At 37.8% G+C, this 18,870-nt stretch overlaps 1 long non-coding RNA gene across 3 annotated transcripts; it reads right to left on the bottom strand.

Moving 5' to 3' along the window:
- Window positions 1-9,425: 9,425 nt before the first annotated feature.
- LOC120081835 lies at window positions 9,426-17,162 on the bottom strand. Of its 3 annotated transcripts, XR_005482962.1 has the most exons (4): window positions 16,976-17,162; window positions 15,375-16,818; window positions 13,218-13,447; window positions 9,426-9,712 (listed from the first exon to the last, which is right to left on the bottom strand). It is a non-coding gene; the product is annotated as an uncharacterized LOC120081835 (long non-coding RNA). The 3 variants fall into 3 exon arrangements; XR_005482960.1 differs by lacking the exon at window positions 9,426-9,712 and having other exon boundaries at window positions 13,019-13,447; window positions 16,976-17,160; XR_005482961.1 differs by lacking the exon at window positions 9,426-9,712 and having other exon boundaries at window positions 13,019-13,318; window positions 16,976-17,160.
- Between the last annotated feature and the right edge of the window lie 1,708 nt (window positions 17,163-18,870).

The following is an 18,870-nucleotide window of genomic DNA, read 5'->3' as shown; positions in this document are numbered from 1 at the left end:
TCTTCTAAGTGTTTGTCTAATCTATCCAAACAAAGCAAAGAGTACCTTGCTCATCTTTAAATTTGAGGGTGGGGAAGGTCTGAGCAGATGGATCAAGAATATGCAGTATTTAAGAAAAGAAAATGCGTCCATTTTCATTTAAAAAAAAAATTGCAAAACTCCAATTTCAGTGCAAGGGAAAATCTCAAAACTGTCCCAACCTGATAAGAGTTTAGTTGTGAAAAGAGCCTGCTTGTAGTTGGATGTTCGTATGACACTCGTAGGAGCAAGCCAAAACGAAGTTGGGTTTCCAAGAACAACGCAGTATGGAAAAAAAATTAAAAGAATGCAAGAGACAACTCCTCTAAATGTCATGAGTTAAAGTTGAAATTGGCACACAACCGTAGTTGGATGTCCGCATGACACCCGTGGGGATAAGCCAAGAAGAGTGTAACCATGACCAACAGTCTCTAAATAAATAAATGACACAAAGTTTTGCTCACCGCATATAGATACATCAAGTTGTTTTGACAAAGAAGAGATCAACATTCTATTTTGAAAATTAGAAAAACATTTTTTAGCAAAATTTTGTCATATAGAAGAATAAAGTAGGGCTTGCTAAGAATTAGCAAGGATAGAAGGAAATTGCGATGTCAAGTAATGTGCCTAAATGTAACATTCGGAGCAACCAATCGTCGCAAAAATATAGGATAGGAATTGAGCATGATTGCCTTAGTAGAAGATATGCTTGAGGACATGCATATATCTAAATTTGGAGGTGTGATAACGTGTAGAAATACAAGTTATGTATGTCACTTTATCTAGATATTGCGGCCAAAAGTTAGTGTATATGCGCCGATTGTATGAAAATTAGCTTAGAATTACAATAATTGTAAACGATCGCAATTACACCCATTAACACCATAAAGATGGAAGACAAGCCGAATTTACTCTGTTTTGCAGAAACCAAGTCACCGCTTACGCTCAAGGCTCACGAGAAACTGATCAACGCATCTCTGTCACATTGCGCTCGTCAATCAACAATGAAGAGAACGATTTACCGCAATGATGGCGCAATGCGATAACGATCTAGAAGCTGACTTTCAAACCGCATGCGGTAATAAAAATAACACCGTATGCGAACTCATGATTGAAAATATGCAGCTGAGCAACGCAAAAGCAGAGAGATTGAGAACACGTGTACAAATAACAGTTTGTGTAGAATTGAAGATCTGATTGCATAACAGAAGGAATAATATCCTCCATCTTCGAAATTACCATAACAATCAGTGGGGACCACAAGGCCGGAGTCAAAGACTTGCACCTATAAATACCCCATAAGATTTTAAGAAGAAAACTTATGCTACTTGATACGGGGCGAATTGCTGCTAAAGTGTTGAGAGAAAAGACGAGCTGAATGCTTAATTAAAGAAATCCGGAAGAAGACGAGACAAGGCCGAGAGGTGAGTCTCAGATCTATTCTGCCAAATACACTTTGAAGCTCTGTGTAAAGACCCTGCTACCGTTGAGCAAGCCTGAGAGGAAGCTCTTCCTATCATCAGATCCATCCAATCTGGCAAGCAGATCTCCATCGAATCAGTGCCAAGACGTTGGCGCTTGTTTGTATCTGTTCTATTTCTTTCATCGTTATATTTCACTTTCTCTTTATCTCTTCATTCACACACCATGTATCAAACGCTTAATAGATATATTAAATGTTCGATAGCTTTCATATTCCATTCTCTTGTTATTTACGCTCACTCATTAATCACTTTCTCCATGATGTTTTCTTAATTCCCTAATAGTTAATATGAATTAAACAAGTACTTAATCTGTGTTAAAGATATAAAATGCGTTTAGCTAAGGCATGCTAGACAACATCCTCACCTGCGAGAGCATAAGTGAAGATGCCATTCTGATCTATCGAGAGAAGATTAGAAGAATGCGTTAACTAAAGCGAGTAGTACTTCCAGACATGGAAGCAATCTTCCGTTCATTATGTTAGTCTCTGTCTCACCACAGACATGTGGGAGCACGGCTGATCACTGAAAGGTGTACGCCAAGGGAAGAGCGGGACCGTATTTATAACTTCAGCGCAATTGAGAACTTGCGTTGTTTATATTATTTATCTTTCTCTTTCTATTATGTTCATAAGACTTGTCGCCGCATCCCATGTTCTTTGCATAACTTCACAGCTAGCCTTGACCCCAGCATCGTGTTTTAAGAAGCCTGTATCTTGTATCATCTAGCTTAGGTTTACCGTATCTTATTTTCATTATCGCATCTTTATTGCTTTCATTTACTTTACTACAATTTTATATACTTGTACACAAAACATCCTTTTTAAAGATTGAAAAACCTGATCGCATATATCACGAACATACCACAATAACCTAAAACAGTCCCAGTGTTCGACCTGAGATCACACCAAGAAACTTGCGGTGGAATTACACTTGGTTCCATCGTAAGGAAACTTGTGACAACGCATGGCATACTACGTGAGGATCCATAATTAACGCATATCTAGCAGTAGTATCGCATCATTTCGCGCATAGCATAAAACATCATCAATCATAACTATCAGCGTTCCCAAAAAAACCACAACCATATGTTAACTACCAGGAACTCCACTAAAGACTGACAGCTGAAGTCTCCTTACTACAGATATATTATGTGTCCATCTTAACCAATCAACAGTGCGACAACCTTGAAGGAACTCTTTGCGAAGAGCGTCCATGAGCGCGTTTGAATCTTTTCGATTTTATTGTGACCGGAATATAACACATACATTCTTATAGACGGTTATGCATATTGACACTAATTAAAAACATGCTTTGAACACTAAAATACAAGGGAAAGAGTTCACATACCAGTTGAAGACCCTCTTCAAGCTTGAACTCAGACGTAGCAGAAGAACTCTACGTGATCTCTATCGTCCAGCAAACAAGTCGTTTGCAGCAACACGAACAGTCACGAACAAGTGAATAGCAGCGGGGACAACACCACCAAATGGAGCCCTTGATATTCTCAGAGTGAGAATCCAAAGTGTGGTCTTTGGTGAATTTGGTAAAGGTTGGAGAAAGAACAAATCGTGTAGTCGATAAGTAAGTGGGAGAGGAAAGGAGCTATCGTATAGCTATGTGCTTCTTGTTTAGAAGATACACGATCGTGTAGGTTTTACTAAGCGATCGTTTAGTAAATAGAAGACGATGATTTAGAAAACACGGCACACTATGCAATCATTTAGGAAAGCTAAGCAATCGTTTAGGGACGAGCGTGCGATCGTTTAGGCACTGGTATGCGATCGTTTAGACAATGAATGACTATCGTATAGGCTCTCAAACTATGCAATTGTAATGTTATCACACCGATTGCCAATTTTTTCGAACTTTTAAAAAATGAAACAAATTTTCATTTTATTCTTCGGTTACAATAACCAACTTTGGATTTTCCCACTAACCACGTCCGAGAGAGGTTTTAGGCCAATTATCATATAATTAACCAATTTAATAATTAATGAATATAATCATATTATATTCTTACCCTATAGTTTTCTATCACATACCTACTATAGTAATTTCTCCTTCACATGATATAAATCATATTTATATCTAAATTCCTCCAAAATAATGTATCTCATACATTTAGTCAATTATATCATATATAATCAACCAGTTCAATTATATCATATATAATCGAATTTCCTCTTGTCAATTTGAACATTTCAAACTGACCCAAACACTGATTCTCAACTTTATCCAAGCTACTTAGGGGACCTAATGGACCTATGGCTCGAAGCTCCAACGGTCCGTGAATAGCTGACTAAACTCTTTAGCCACGAGATCCACCATCCATTAACTGTCAGGCATTCCCCTAAAGACCAATAACTGAACTCTTCTTACCATAGATATATTTTTGTGTCCATCGGATATAACCAATCATGAACACGATGACCCTTCATAAATGTTCGTAAGTACAACTGGGCCAATTTACCGTTTTACTCCTATAGTTACATCTCACTCCTTAAGTACCACTAATTCCTCCAATGAACAATACAATATAATCCAACTATGTGTGAACACATCTCGGGCCAAGAGAAGCTATATGGTGCCACATCGTTCAAGCCCTTGAATCATCCCTTAAGGGAGCTATCTGTCTACTTACCCCTGCTTCGGGGAACAAGTGAATTCCATCTTGTGTAGCTGAGTTCTCAGCTCCCAAATCAGATGAATCCCCAAAATGTTAGGTTTGAATCGGCGACCTAGCCACTCGCATCCATACAAATCAAAGGACTGCCCTCAATGGCAAGAGTTCCCAACTCACTCAGGATTGAGGTCATGTTACCTATGGTCATTCTAGTGAAGTGAAGTCTCTGTCATGAATGGTGTTATATAACAAGACGTTAACACTTCATGGTCAGGTCTTATACAAACTCTTTGTATAGGACGCCCCCGCTCGCATGTCCCCTACACGAATGATCAGGATCAGACTATCTATGACAAGTCACAACACTTGTGGCTATTTCACAAAATGGGTCACATCCGTAGCGTTACCAGGATAAGGTTTCCCTCGTATATCTATATACTACAGACCATTTTGGTTATCACTTAAGACATGATCCACTTGTATGTCACCACATACATGCTTAAGTTACATACAGATAACCAGGGATTTTATGTTTATTGGTTTGTGGTAAAGCAAATAAAACATGCAATTGAGTAAAAAACAAGATGTGAAGTAAATATCATATATTATACAACACAAGCGTTCGTACAAACTGTTTACAAACTACAGGACACAAGACTTTAGAGCATCACCCTCAACAATCTTCCACCTCTCCTAAAGTGAAGTGGGGTGTACATTAAACTAGTAAAAAATAATAAACTAGGGCATAAAAGCCCAGTACAAAAAAATCTTCCACTTGGCCTAGTCCAGTCGCGGGTGATCCTGTAGACCCATGCTTTGTAGGTGACCCTGAAACACTGTAGCCGTGTGAGCCTTCATAAGTGGGTCAGCAACGTTGTGCTCCGAAGCGATCTTCGTGATGATCACGTCCCCTTGATGCACTATCTCACATATCAAATGATACTTTCGCTCTATGTGTTTGTCGCGCCTGTGACTCCTCGACTCCTTGGAGTTTGCCATTGCCCCACTATTATCACAATATAGGGTAATGGGCCAAGAAATATCTTAAACTACTTCCAGTTCTTTCAAGAACTTTCTGAGCCAGACGACCTCCTTAGCAGCTTCGCAACCGCTACATACTCTGCCTCCATAGTGGAGTCTCCAATGCACCCCTGCTTAGTGCTTCGCCATACTACAGCTCCTTCGTTAAGAGTAAAGACTGACCCTGATATGAACTTGCGAGAGTCCTTATCAGTTTGAAAGTCAAAATTCGTGTATCCAGTAAGGATCAAATCCCTAGAACCATACACGAGCATGTAGTCCCTCGTTCTCCGAAGATACTTGAGGATGTTCTTCACTACGGTCCAATGACCCTGGCCTGGGTTAGACTGATACCTACTGACTATGCCCACAACATAGCAGAGTCTGGATGAGTACAGAGCATCGTGTACATCACGCATATGGGACTTGTCTCATCTCCTTAACCTCCTGAAGCGTTTTAGGACATATATTCTTAGACAAAGCAACTCCATGCCTGAACGACAGTAGGCCCCTCTTGGAGTCCTGCATCGAGTACTTAAGCAACATCTTGTCAGTGTACGATGCCTGAGACAGAGCTAGCACTTTATTCTTACAATCCTGAAAGATCTGTATACCTAGAACAAACTGAGTCTCTCCCAAATCTTTCATTTGGAATTGGGTCGCTAGCCAGTTCTTAACTGCAGTCAGTAGACCTACATCATTCTCAATGAGTAGAATATTGTCTACGTATTTTAGGATTGTATCAACAAAAGAGAAAGCACAAGGATCATCTAAGTACTCAAAATCACTAATTTTGGCATAATATAAATCATGCTTCTACAGAAAAAAATGGCTTTCAAGATATACCTCTTGTAGAACTTCTTCAAAGCTCCTTCTCCAGCTGCAATCTTCTCCATATCTTGTTGTAGACCACCTCAATTCCCCACTATTCTCTTGGTGCTCTAGATTGAGTTGTGGGACTCAAAACAAGCTTGAATCAAGGCATGAAGGAGAAAGGCTCACTGCAGCAACCTTGTTGAATAACCATTCTTTAAACCAGTTTTTCTCTCAAAAACTATAGATTGCATGTCTGTTTTCACTCCAATCTCTTCATTATATTGCAGATCAACATACAAAGAGAAGAGTTACATGAGTTGCAACTCATGCTTGGAGAAGACAAAGGCAAGATGTTACTTCATGTGTGAGCTACTTCAAAGATGGATAATGGAAAAACTCATTTTTCCATTTTGTGTTTTTGTTTTCCCAATTTTCCAATTTTATCTAAAAATCAAATTTTAATTTAAAAAATCTATTTGATTTTAAAAATGAAAAATTAATTAATTTCATAAATTAATTATTAAATAAAACTTAATTAATTTAATATCAAATATTAAATTAATTTTAACACATATCCATCTTTATATATTTAAATCATATTTAAATATATAAATTCTCCTATTCTGTTTAATTCTAAAATTAAACATATAATTATATCTCATATAATTACTAATTTTCTTAATTTTATTTTGAACGTTTCCAATTAACTTATCACGCTATTCTAGAGCTAGTCCGTTACGAGCTAGTAGGTGGACCTCGCGGACCTACAGATCATGGGCTCCAACGATCTGAGATTAATTGGCTAAACTTATTAGACCAAATTAATCCTCATTCGTTAACTAATGGGTCATTCCACTACAGCCCATAGTTGCACTCCCCTCACTGTAGATATATTATGTCCACATCATTTAACCATAATGAGCAAGTCGACCCTTCACATGTCGTTCGTAATAACGACTGGGTCAAATATCTATTTTACCCCCAAGATTACATCTTATTCCTTAAGTCCCTACTGATCCTCTAATGAATAACTGGTTTGTAATCCAATCACTAAACCAAACTCTCTCAGCCCAGTGAGAGGGTGGGACCCTTTGTTCAAGATCTGGATTCAGTACTTGAGAGAACAACCTTTCTCCTATCCCTAAATCGGGTAGGCGTGAACTCCATCTTGCACCTTATGTCCCCAGCTATCTATTGAGCCGGCGCTGTTGAGCCAACCCTCAACTATGCAAATCTAAGGGCAATCCCGAATAAATAGGAGTTCATAGTTAGCTCAGAATTAAGATCGAGTTACCTAGGTCATCTAGGTGAAATAGTCAATCTTAAACAGTAAACAACGTTTATGAAGTAAGAGTGACTTATTTCTTGGTCCTGATCTTATGCAAACTCACTGTATAGGACGCCCCCACTCCTCATGTCATAATATGTACGAATCAGGTACCCAACCTCATTCATGTACCATAGATCATTTTGACTATTGACTCGAACACGATCCACTCTTATGTCTCCACATAAAGTTCAAGTACTCATACAATAGTCATGGGTCTTAGTTTATTGGATTTAGACTTTCATACAATTTATGAGATCAATAAAAAGTATATTGATAATAGAAAATGTTTATCATTTTACAAACTGCGAGTTTTTAGGACATAAAACCCAACACGTACAACACTAAAAAGACTACTGAAGTGTTGATGATCTTCTTGTAGACACAAGGCTCATCAACATTTTGTCAAAGCCATACGACTTGATCGCAGTATCAAATCGTATGTTCCAAGATTGAGACGTCTGTTTCAGCCCATAAATGGACCAATTTAGCTTTCAAACCTTTTGCTCTTGACCTTAGGCTATGAATCCCTCGGGTTGCACCATGTAAATGGTCTCCTCAAGATTGCCATTCAGAAAGGTTGTCTTGACATCCATTTGCTAGATCTCATAATTATAATAAGCTACAATGGACAGGAGGATGCGAATCAACTTTAACATGGCAACAGGCGAGAAAGACTCCCCATAGTCAACTCTCTCAACCTAGGTATAACCCTTTGCCACAAGTCAAGCCTTGAAGGTCTGTATCTTCCCATCAGCACCCCGTTTGCGCTTGTAGATCCATTTACAATCTATAGGTCTTACTCCATCAGGCTGATCTACAAGGAGTTCCATTACTGAGTTGAGTACATCGACTCCATCTCGAGATCCATGGCCTTGACCCATTTATCCCGGTCAACATCCTCCATTGCCTTTGATAAGGCAACGGATCCTCAACGTCGCCATCTGCTACCATAGCAAGGATTTTCGTGAAACCCAAATATGAACTGGTGGGTTTGCAACCCCCCACTACGTCGAGTTCCCTCAACTTTTGAGGTGGAATTGACCTACTAGATGAACTCCCATCAACAACTCTAGCCGATATAGCAGGCTCTTCAATAACTTTGTTGAAGTTTCAGTAGTTTCATTGGAAAGCTCACGCAACACGACTTCATTTCATGGACTGTGCTCCCTTAAATGATCCTCTTCTAGGAAAGTAGCGTTCGTGGAAACAAAACACCTATTTTCCGTCGGATCATAAAAACAACCCCTCGTGTACCTTTGAGGTAGCCTACAAAGAGGCATAACCTCGATCATGTTTCTAACTTCTTGGGATTTGCCTCAAGGATATGTGCACGGAAATCCAAATGCGAAAATGATGTAAACTAGCTTTACGCCCGTTCCACAACTCCAGAGGTGTCCTCGCAACACTTCTAGAGGGAACACAGTTGAGTTGTATACTGCAGTCTCCACTGCGAAACCCTAAAACGAGTCCGGTAAGGAAGCGTAACTCATCATCAAGCGAACCATGTTTAACAAGGTCCTATTTCTCCTCTCCGACTTAATCATTCTGCTAAGGAGTACCCGGTGCTGAGAGTTGGGAAACGATTCCATGTTCTATCAAATAGTCCTGGAATGCTGAGTCCAAAAACTCTTCACCTCGATCCGATCGAAGTGTTTTAATCCGTCTATCTAATACGTTTTCAATTCAGCCTTGAACCCTTTAACTTTTTCAAAGAATTCAGACTTTCGTTGCATAAGATAAACATACCCATACCTGGAGTAATCATCAGTAAAACTGATAAAATACTCATAGCCACCTTGGGCTCGCACATTCATAGGACCAAAAAGGTCAGAATGCACTAACTTAAGAGGCTCCTTGGCTCTATAATCTTTTCCAGTAAAAGGTCGTTTAGTCATCTTACTCTTAAGGCAAGACTTGTACACTGATAAAGAATGGACTTCTAAGTAAAGAATTTTCTTCTAACTCACTTAGAAGTCCATTCTTCACCAATCTTTTAATCCTATTGAGATTGATGTGCCCTAAACGAAGATGCCAAAGATGGGTATTTTCTTTTGGAGAAATACGTCGACGTATTGTTTGAGTTACAACGGTTTAAAAATTCTGTGTTATGGAGGGAATTAATGGCTAATAGCCTTAGCACATATAAATTAGATTCCAAATTTGCTGTACAAATAAAAACATCATTTTTACGTATAAACGCTTCATCCACATTAAAAGAGATAGTGTATGTACATTGCAATAAACACTTTACAGAAATCAGGTTCCTCTTAAGTTCGAGAACAATATATACATCATTCAAAACTATAAACCTATTATGTAAAGCTAACTGGAGCCTCCCACTGCCACAACTGAGACGACATGCCCGGTGCCTACTCACATCATCATTTCACCAGCCTCTAGCTGTCGCCAGGATCTAATCCCCTGAAAAGAAGAACAAACGTGGTTAATGGCACCCTAATCAATTATTCAAGCAGAATCATCATTCTCCACTAAACAAGTTTTAAGAACTAGTAAATCAAATTTACCTTTATCGGCCTTGGCCATAGCCTTGGCTGCCTTCTTCTCTTTCAGATAGCGAGGACAGTTCCTCTTTCAGTGTCCATCCTAATTGCAGTGGAAACACTTTCCCTTTTCAACCGGTGGACGACTCCTTGGGGCGACAAGCGGTGGGTTAGCAGACGCCTTCCCTTTTTCCTTACCACCCTTCTTCTTCTTCCCCTTAGCAAAGTTAGAAGTATAAGGTACAGACTTCATTCCTGAGGTCGAACCTCTATGGAATATCCTAGAGGATGAAGCAACATTTTCCTCACTCTTCTTCCTTTCCTTACTTTTCAGTAAATATTGTTACGTCTGCAACTCGTTGAAGAGAGTTGTAAGGTTATATTTAACTTTGTTAAGAATCACATTGCTAACAAAGTGCATGAAGCTCTCCGGCAATGAATGCAGGATTATGCTAACCTGGCTGCCCTCATCAATGGTAGACCCATTCAACTCCGCCACATTGAAGTGGACCATCATGTTAAGCACATGTTCACGAACAGAGGTGCCTTCTTCCATATTGGAGTTTAATATATATTTAAGAGCCTCATGCATAAGCTGTTCATACGGTTATCCAAACATCCCCCGTAGAGACTCCATGATCTCACGCGCTGAGACCATAGGCTCATGTTTCTTGGCCAAGATTTCAGAAAGACTTGCCAAGATGTAAGCTCGGGCCTTCTCATTTTCCCTTGTTCATTGTTCGTATGCCTCCCATATATTTCGAGCGACATTTGAAGCTGGAAAAGGAGGACAGGCCTCCATGAGAGCACATGAGATCCTCGATGATTAGGATTGTCGTGATCATGTGTTTCCATGTTGCGAAATTGTCGCCAGTTAATTTTTCGGCGCTTAACAAAGCTAACATGGTTGTAGCCATTTTGAAAAAGGTGTTGTTGAAATTATGAACAAAACTTTATTAGATTTTTGCTAAACCACATTAAACCAATCAGTTTTGCAAAACACTTTCAAGTACCCTAAGTGATAGACTTCTATTTTGCAATGATGTCCCAATGAGGCAGGACAAACGTCACCGGTGGGGTGGTCAAATGTTCCTTCGCTGGATGAGACATTCTCAACCATTAGGTAAAACCAACTCTTGGAACTAAACCTAACCACCACCATTTTTTCAGTCCAGAACTATTAACCTTTAGCAATTCCATGTAAATGTGACCCATCACTTTCGGTGCCAGAGTCCTGCCCTATTGATCCCACCATAGGGAAGAAACAGATTAAGATAAGAGACTAAGTTACCTTATCCTCTTACAAGAGATCAAATAAAGAAATGTGCAATACTGCTATCCTTTAGGGGAACACTCCTAGGGTGCCTCGAGGCGATGCGCAGTAACTTTATTCAACCTAACGAGGGAGACCGAGGGATATGCTATTGTACTTCCCGGTCCCACTTACTATGAACACTCTCTCCATCCACATTGATATTGACCTACCCAAACACCACCCGTTAGTGGGACACGCCAAAGGTTCCTCAAGGCCGAGGGTAAATCTCATGGTTTGGACTATTTAGAAGAAACGTGAAAGATTTAAGTGAAACATCTTATGCCTCAAATACCTCCCACTGAATATTCTACCTAGGGGTTCATTAACCTAGACAATCCGGCTACTGATTTTAGTCTAAGTCATCTTTTTAATGCCTACTCATAAACAACGTTTGTCTATGAAATATGAATAAGTTCAAGTAGTCACATTTAAACACTTTAATGGACTTTCCTTAACTTGCATGCATGCATCAAATCTATCTAATTCACATTTCCAGGTAAGTTCCCAGGTAAGGGTGTTACGTTTCCGTCAACTTAAATACTCCAACCTAGACAGAACCCGCCTTAGACAAAAGGTCCCTTATAGATAGATTTGCTACACTTTAACCTTTTATTAGTCAATTTAATCCTATTAAACTGATGAAAAATATTAAAGCCTTAGGGTTGCTGATCATATTAGAACCGTGATCTTAGGTCTATGTTATCCAAGTTTTAAACATTTTAAAACCATGAAATAAACCTAAGTGAGAATGCATGTCTTTCTTATTTCTTTAGTTCTAGTTTCTCTTTAACTTTTAAAAAGAAACAACTAAAAAACCATTGCGCACAACAAGGTGTTTATAACAATTATAAAGTAACCTCTGTGTCATGCTTCATGCAATATCCGATCATTACTATACATAACTTTTATATAAGGCGTAATAACCAAGTAAACATGTCTTCCATTCACCCTATACTATAATAATTATAATATAAAGATAATGAATGTCAATGCTTTTTATGCATGCATAAATATAACTCTTATATTATATGATGCATGAGCATGCTCTTACATAATTAAATCATGCTTCTCTAAATTATAACAATTACAATAAAGAGATGATGCATGACCAATGCATAACCTAAGGTGGGATTTACTATATGTGCATACCATATGACATATAAAAACCATATATCGCATGTAATAAATTAAGCATTAATGGACCGGGATGAGTCTTTACAAAAAATGGAAATGAAATAACCTTATCTATTACATTTGTCATCAAGTGAACCGATTCAAAGGAGAACCGGGTCTTGAACCGCCAAGAGAACTCCATCGTTGTCGTTTAGTAAACGTCGAAGGTAGACGATCGCCCAGCGCGCACTAGATAATAGACACAAAAACTAAACGATCGCATAGATGACAAGGAGACTACGGAGCTTGATCGTCTAGGCGATTGCTTAACGTGGCGATAGGTAAACGATTTACCTTACGTTATTAAGCGACCGTTTAGTCAGTTACTAAGTGATGAAGCTTGATGAGTTAAACGATCGTCTAGTGTGCGTGCACGTTAAACGATACGTGAGCATCTCATCATCTACACGGCCCGATACTCAGCGATCGCTTACCCATCGTCTACATGACGCAATCAACCCTTGATCGTCTCTTTCCTCGAAGAACTGCAACTCTTGCTTCGATCTTCTTCACGAATGACTCAAGACTCAAACAGACTTTGAATTACAGACTCGATAACAATTATTAATGCCTAAACCCGCAGGGGCCTTTACAAACAATCGCAAATGTAAACGAATTAAATTAAATCGAGGCTAACAACCACGAAAACATCCATTAATCCGCACATCCACAGAAATTTAACGATTAAACAGAGCAAACATGCACCCACCAAGAATGTATATGTAATTCATTGCAACATGAAATTGGAATATCAGAACCTGGCCCTGATACCAATTAAAGGAACTCTTTGTGAAGAGCATCCATGAGCGCCTTCGGATCTTTCCGATTTCATTGTGACCGAAATACAACATATACATTCTTACAGACAGTTATGCACATTGACACTAATTAACGACATGCTTTGAACACTAAAATACAAGGGAAAGAGTTCTCATACCAGTTGAAGACTCTCTTCAAGCTTTGAACTTAGACGCAGCGGAAGACCTCTACATGATCTCTATCGCCCAGCAAACAAGTCGTCTACAACAGCACGATCGTCTATACAAATGACAGCAATACGAACAGTCATGAACAAGTGAACAGCAATGGGGACGACACCACCAAATGGAGCCCTTGGTATTCTCGGAGTGAGAATCGAAAGTGTGGTCTTTGGTGAATTTGGTAGAGCTTGGAGAAAGAACAAATTGTGTAGACGATAAGCAAGTGAGAGAGAAAAGGAATTATCGTATAGCTATGTGCTTATCATTTAGAAGAATCCACATGATCGTGTAGGTTTTACTAAGCGATCGTTTAGTAAATGGAAGACAGTCATTTAGAAAACACAGCATACTATGAGATCGTTTAGGAAAGCTAAGCAATCGTTTAAGGACGAGCGTGCGATCGTTTAGGCGCTGGTGTGTGATTGTTTAGACAACGAGCGACTATCGTATAGGCTCTCAAACTATGCGATCGTAACATTATTACATCGATTGCCAATTTTTTCGAACTTTTGCAAAATGAAACAAATTTTCATTTTATTCTTCGGTTACTATGAACATAAGTCATAGTCCTACTATGACTGAGTTCTCTCTTCCAAAGAGAAGTTGTGGCCACTATGTTCAAGCTCCAGAATCAGCTCTTAAGGGAGTAATCTATCTACTTACCCCTGCTTCGGGGAATGAGTGAATTCCATCTTGTGTAACTGAGTTTCTAGCTCCCAAATCAGACAAGTCCCCAAAAAGGTAGGCATGTCGAGTTGGCAATCTGGCCACTTTCACCCATTCTCACCCATACTAATCAAATGACCCCCCTCAAAAGCAAGAGTTCCCAAAACACTCAGGATTTAGGTCATGTCACCTATGGTCGTTTAGGTGAGATGTAAGTCTCTAGTATCAACAGCATTATATACAGAGACGAATCATCTCGTGGTCCGGTCTTATACAAACTCTTTGTATAGGACACCCCTGCTCGCATGTCTCCACATGAATGGTCAAGATCTACCATCTATAGTAGTTTACAACACTTGCAAACCCCTACAAAGCGGGTCGTATCCATAGTGTCACCAAGATCGGGAATCCCTCCTTAATCCTTATACTACAGACCTATTTAAGTTATCACTTAAGACATGATTCACTTGTATATCTCATATACATGCTTAAGTTTACATATAATAACCATGGAGCTTTGTTTATTGGATATGAGTAAATGCCAAAATGAAATAACACTTATTTTATTCACAAACAACGTGTATAAGTACAAATAATGAGACTTCGGGAGAATTAGGACACCAATCCCAATAGGTATTTCTAAAGCAGTATCAATAGGTTGATCTTCAGCAGATTTTTTTTTTTTTTTTATCAAAATGGGTTGGTTCTAAAGAGCTTTCTCATGAACTTTCTGTATTTATTTCATAATGTAAATTTATGATGTCAAAATCAACACATTTTGTGGTAGAAGATGAGGATGGTCGATCATTTTGAGGTTTTTTCCAAGCCATCAAATCTTCATTAAAGGCAACATCTCTACTCACAAAACATTTGTTATCTCCCTTTTCAAGAGACCATAATCTATAGCCCTTAATTCCATGGGGATAACCAAGAAAAATGCATTTCTTTGCTCTTGGTTCTAGTTTTCCTTGATTAATGTGTGCATAGACAACACATCCAAAGGTTCTCAAATGGTCTAATATAGGTGGCTATCTATTCCAGATTTCTTGTGGAGTTTTGGAGTTTAATGCTATTGATGAGCTTCTATTTATCAAGTAGTCAGCAGTGTTAACTGCTTCCCCCCAAAAAGATTTTGGTAAGTTTAAGTTTGATAGCATGCATCTAACCTTATTTAAAATGGTTCTATTGTATCTTTCTTCCAAACCATTTTGTTGGGAGTTCCAGGGATAGTTAGATGTCTATCAATACCTTGCTCATTACATATTTGTCTAAATTTCTCATTCAAGAACTCAAGACCATTATCAGTTCTAATGGTTTTAATTTTCCTACCTGCAGAATTTTCAATTAAATTCTTCCATTCAATAAATTTTTTGAATGTTTCATCCTAAGTTTTCAACAAAAACAACCAAAATTTTCTTGAGAAATCATCAATAAGGGTAAGAAAATACCGTGCACCACCATGTGTTTGAATTGAAGATGGTCCCCAAAGATCCGAGTGTATATAGTCAAGCTTGCCCTGAGATCTCATTGTGCTTCTACTGAAAGCATGGTGAGTTGATTTGCCCAAAACACAGTGATCACAGAAAGATAGCTCAATTGGTTTGTGTTTCCCAATCAAGCCTTGCTGAAATAATGAGTTTAATCCCTTCTGATTGATGTGAGCAAGCCTCCTGTGCCAAAGCTTAGTGGTTTTGTCTCCCTCACTTGATATCAAATTTGTTTCAGCTGAAATAGCATTTCCTTGAAGGACATACAATCCATCCTTAAGGATTCCTATCAGCTTAATCTCAGAGCCTTTATAAACAATTAATCTTCCATCTTCAGCTTTCTAGTTAAAACCAAATTTGTCAAAAGTTCCCAAGGAGATCAGATTTCTCCTTAAGGTAGAAACATACCTAACAGATGACAAAATTTTCTTAGATCCATCACTTAAACTGATTCTATTCGATCCAATTCCCTTTATGCTGCAATTGTGCTTGTTACCCATGGCCACCATACCACCATCAAATTCTTCAAGATTAATGAAGAAATGTTTGTTAAGCGTCATGTGACAAGTACATCCGGAGTTCATGTTCCATTTGTTTGATTCTTCATTAGTAGAAACCATCGAGACTTCAGCATTCTCAAAATATTCATGAACATTTGCTGCAACTGTTGCTTCTTTACAAACAGGTAACTTGTCTTTCCTCCTCAAAACAAGGCAATCATATTTGATGTGGCCTTCCTTTTTGCAATAATTGCAAGTAACTTTCTCCTTCTGATTTCATTTGGAATTGGATTTTGATGATTGCTTATTGGACTTGGAATTGTGTCCCTTCGAATGCTTCCTTTTAAGAAACAATGCTTCAGAATCCTTTTTCTCCGTCTTAAGTTCTAACTCTCTTGATTGAAGAGAATTTAATACAATGTCTATAGTTAGAGAATCCCTGCCATACTTAATAGCCAATTTAATTTCTTTTTACTTATCAAGAAGATAGTTTAATAGTATGACAACCTGGTTTTTTGCATCTAACTTCTCGCCAGAATTTACTGAGTCTTGAAAAATGCGATTAAATTCATCTATATTCTCCTCCAAACCTTTAGATGTATCCATTTTAAAGCTGAACAACCTCTCTTTCATATAAACCTTATTAGTAAGAGACTCAGACATATAAAGAGTATCAAGTTTAGTCCATAGTTCAGATACATTTTTTATTTCATTAACTCATATGAGAACGTTATCAGCAAGGTATGAGATGAAAGTACTATAAGCAGTCTCTGCCATATCTTGTTTTTCAGCATCAGTCATAATTTCAGGTAACTTACCTGGATCGATTAGGGCTTTTACAACCTTCTGTGTGTTTCACAAGAAGAGCCTTCATCTTTTTCTTCCAAAGGTTGAAGTCTCCTTTCCTGTCAAAATTGTGTATCTCAAATCTCGCTGACATTGTGAATGAAGTAAAGCTCCAAGAAGAGCAAAAAAAAAAAAAAAAAAAAGGCAGCTGAACGAAATATGGAAGAAAAGAATGAAAAAAAACCAAAAATCAGGTCAAAATCATGGCACTGATACCATTTTGTGAAGATGTTGAATCGAATATCAAAATAGTAATGAAAATGAAGAAGAAGAATGACACAATGAGATTATATTGGTTCGACTTAGAGTCTACACCCACTTTGAATCAGAGAGAAGAATTTCATTACAGCTGAGATGTTTTATAGATTTCATTCTCCTCCTCAATGGTGAAGGATAGAGCTATTTATCAAGCTTCTTGGGTTTGCCACGCAAAAGGTATAGAGACCGTCAGAGGGAATATTTTGATAACAAAATTTGTTACAACAATTTTAGCCAACAAAACAGTATCAACCAAGGCCCAAAAGAAAATAACAAAAGCTCAATAATATAAGTTTGAGAGTCACTACAAAATGGGTATAGCCCAACATAAATGGACCTAAATTTATACATTTAACCGATATCTTGAGTTGAGTTGTAAACTTGTAATAATTGACTTCAAGTAATCTTCGTTTTTTTTTTTCATTGTTTTTAATCTAAAGAAGTTTAGGCCTTTGGGTTGTCCGGGAGTCAATTTATCAGTAAAATTTTGAAAACAAGAGTGTTGAATTTATTAGTTTACTGTTGGTTAATAATTATTGCATCTCTAAATTGAATTTTAGAGATAAATAAATGGAAAACGAAAAAGCGTCATGTGTCTACTCTTTGGCCATGTGATCACAATGATAGGTTTATTGAATTTATGATAGGTTTATCGAAGTCAACAGTGATTTAGCCTAGACCACAATTGATAAATTGGGTTTTTTGTACGGATGGCCTCATTTGGAAGGCCCAAATGAAAAATGGAAAAAGTAGGCTTCTACTGATGTCATCCACGTGTGATTTTATCGCTTCGTCCCTGAGATGTACCCCGAGAAGGAACTGATTTATAGAGAACCTATGAGTGGAAGCGGATCGTCCAAATCCCATTTTGATTGAAAACGAACGTTTACAGTAAACAGTATAGATTATGCATCTTAACATAAATTACAACATGCTTTTAAACAAGAAATAGGGTTCAAGTGATTATACCTTTGAAGAACTCTTATTCACGTAAATCCCTCGAACTGTCATGAACACTTCAAACAATCACAAACTCCTCGAACAACAAGCAAACTTGAACCAAACGAGGAAGACACAACCACTTGGTGACCTCGGTATTCTCAGGGTGAGAACCTATGAGTGGTGGGCTCTGACTATTTTGGTTATGAGGGAGTTTAGAAGTTTGGAGGAGGAAGATGATTGAGGAAGCTTTCTATCGTATAGTAAAATGCATCAATTGTGTAGACTATGAGACTATCATGTAAGCTCTTTCAATCTATCGTATAGATCTTTTTGTTTGTCGTGTAGATTCTCTATGGAAAAATAAAATCTCATTTTATTTATCCCAATTTGCCATAAAACCAGTTAACCATCCACTAAGGTGGTTAGAGAGAAAAAAAGATTAATTATCTAAATAATTAATAATATAAATCAATAAAATAACCAACTTATCATATTATATTTATAACCTATAGTTTTAATATTGCATTATATACAATATAAACTATAGTTTTTTTTTCTCTATTTTATGGCATTTAATATAATTTTTTTAACAACTATGAATCTCATTTATAGAAAATATATTTGAATCACATTCAAATATTCATTCCTTTAATTAAACTATAGTGTATCAAATACATCATGTCAATAATATCATATATAATTGAATGAATTTAATTATATCCCTCTTATTAATTTGAATAATTCAAATTAACCCAAAAACTGATTCTCAACTAAATCCTTTTGAGTTACCAAGGGGACCTTATGGACCTATAGCTTGAAGCTTCAACGGTACATGAATAATTAATTAAACTCTTTAATTACATTATCCACCATCTGTTAACTGTCGGACACTCCACTAAAGAGCGACAGTT

This window comes from Benincasa hispida, chromosome 7 (assembly GCF_009727055.1).
Source record: "Benincasa hispida cultivar B227 chromosome 7, ASM972705v1, whole genome shotgun sequence".
Lineage (NCBI taxonomy): Eukaryota > Viridiplantae > Streptophyta > Magnoliopsida > Cucurbitales > Cucurbitaceae > Benincasa > Benincasa hispida.
This window is presented reverse-complemented; position numbering and strand designations above follow the sequence as displayed.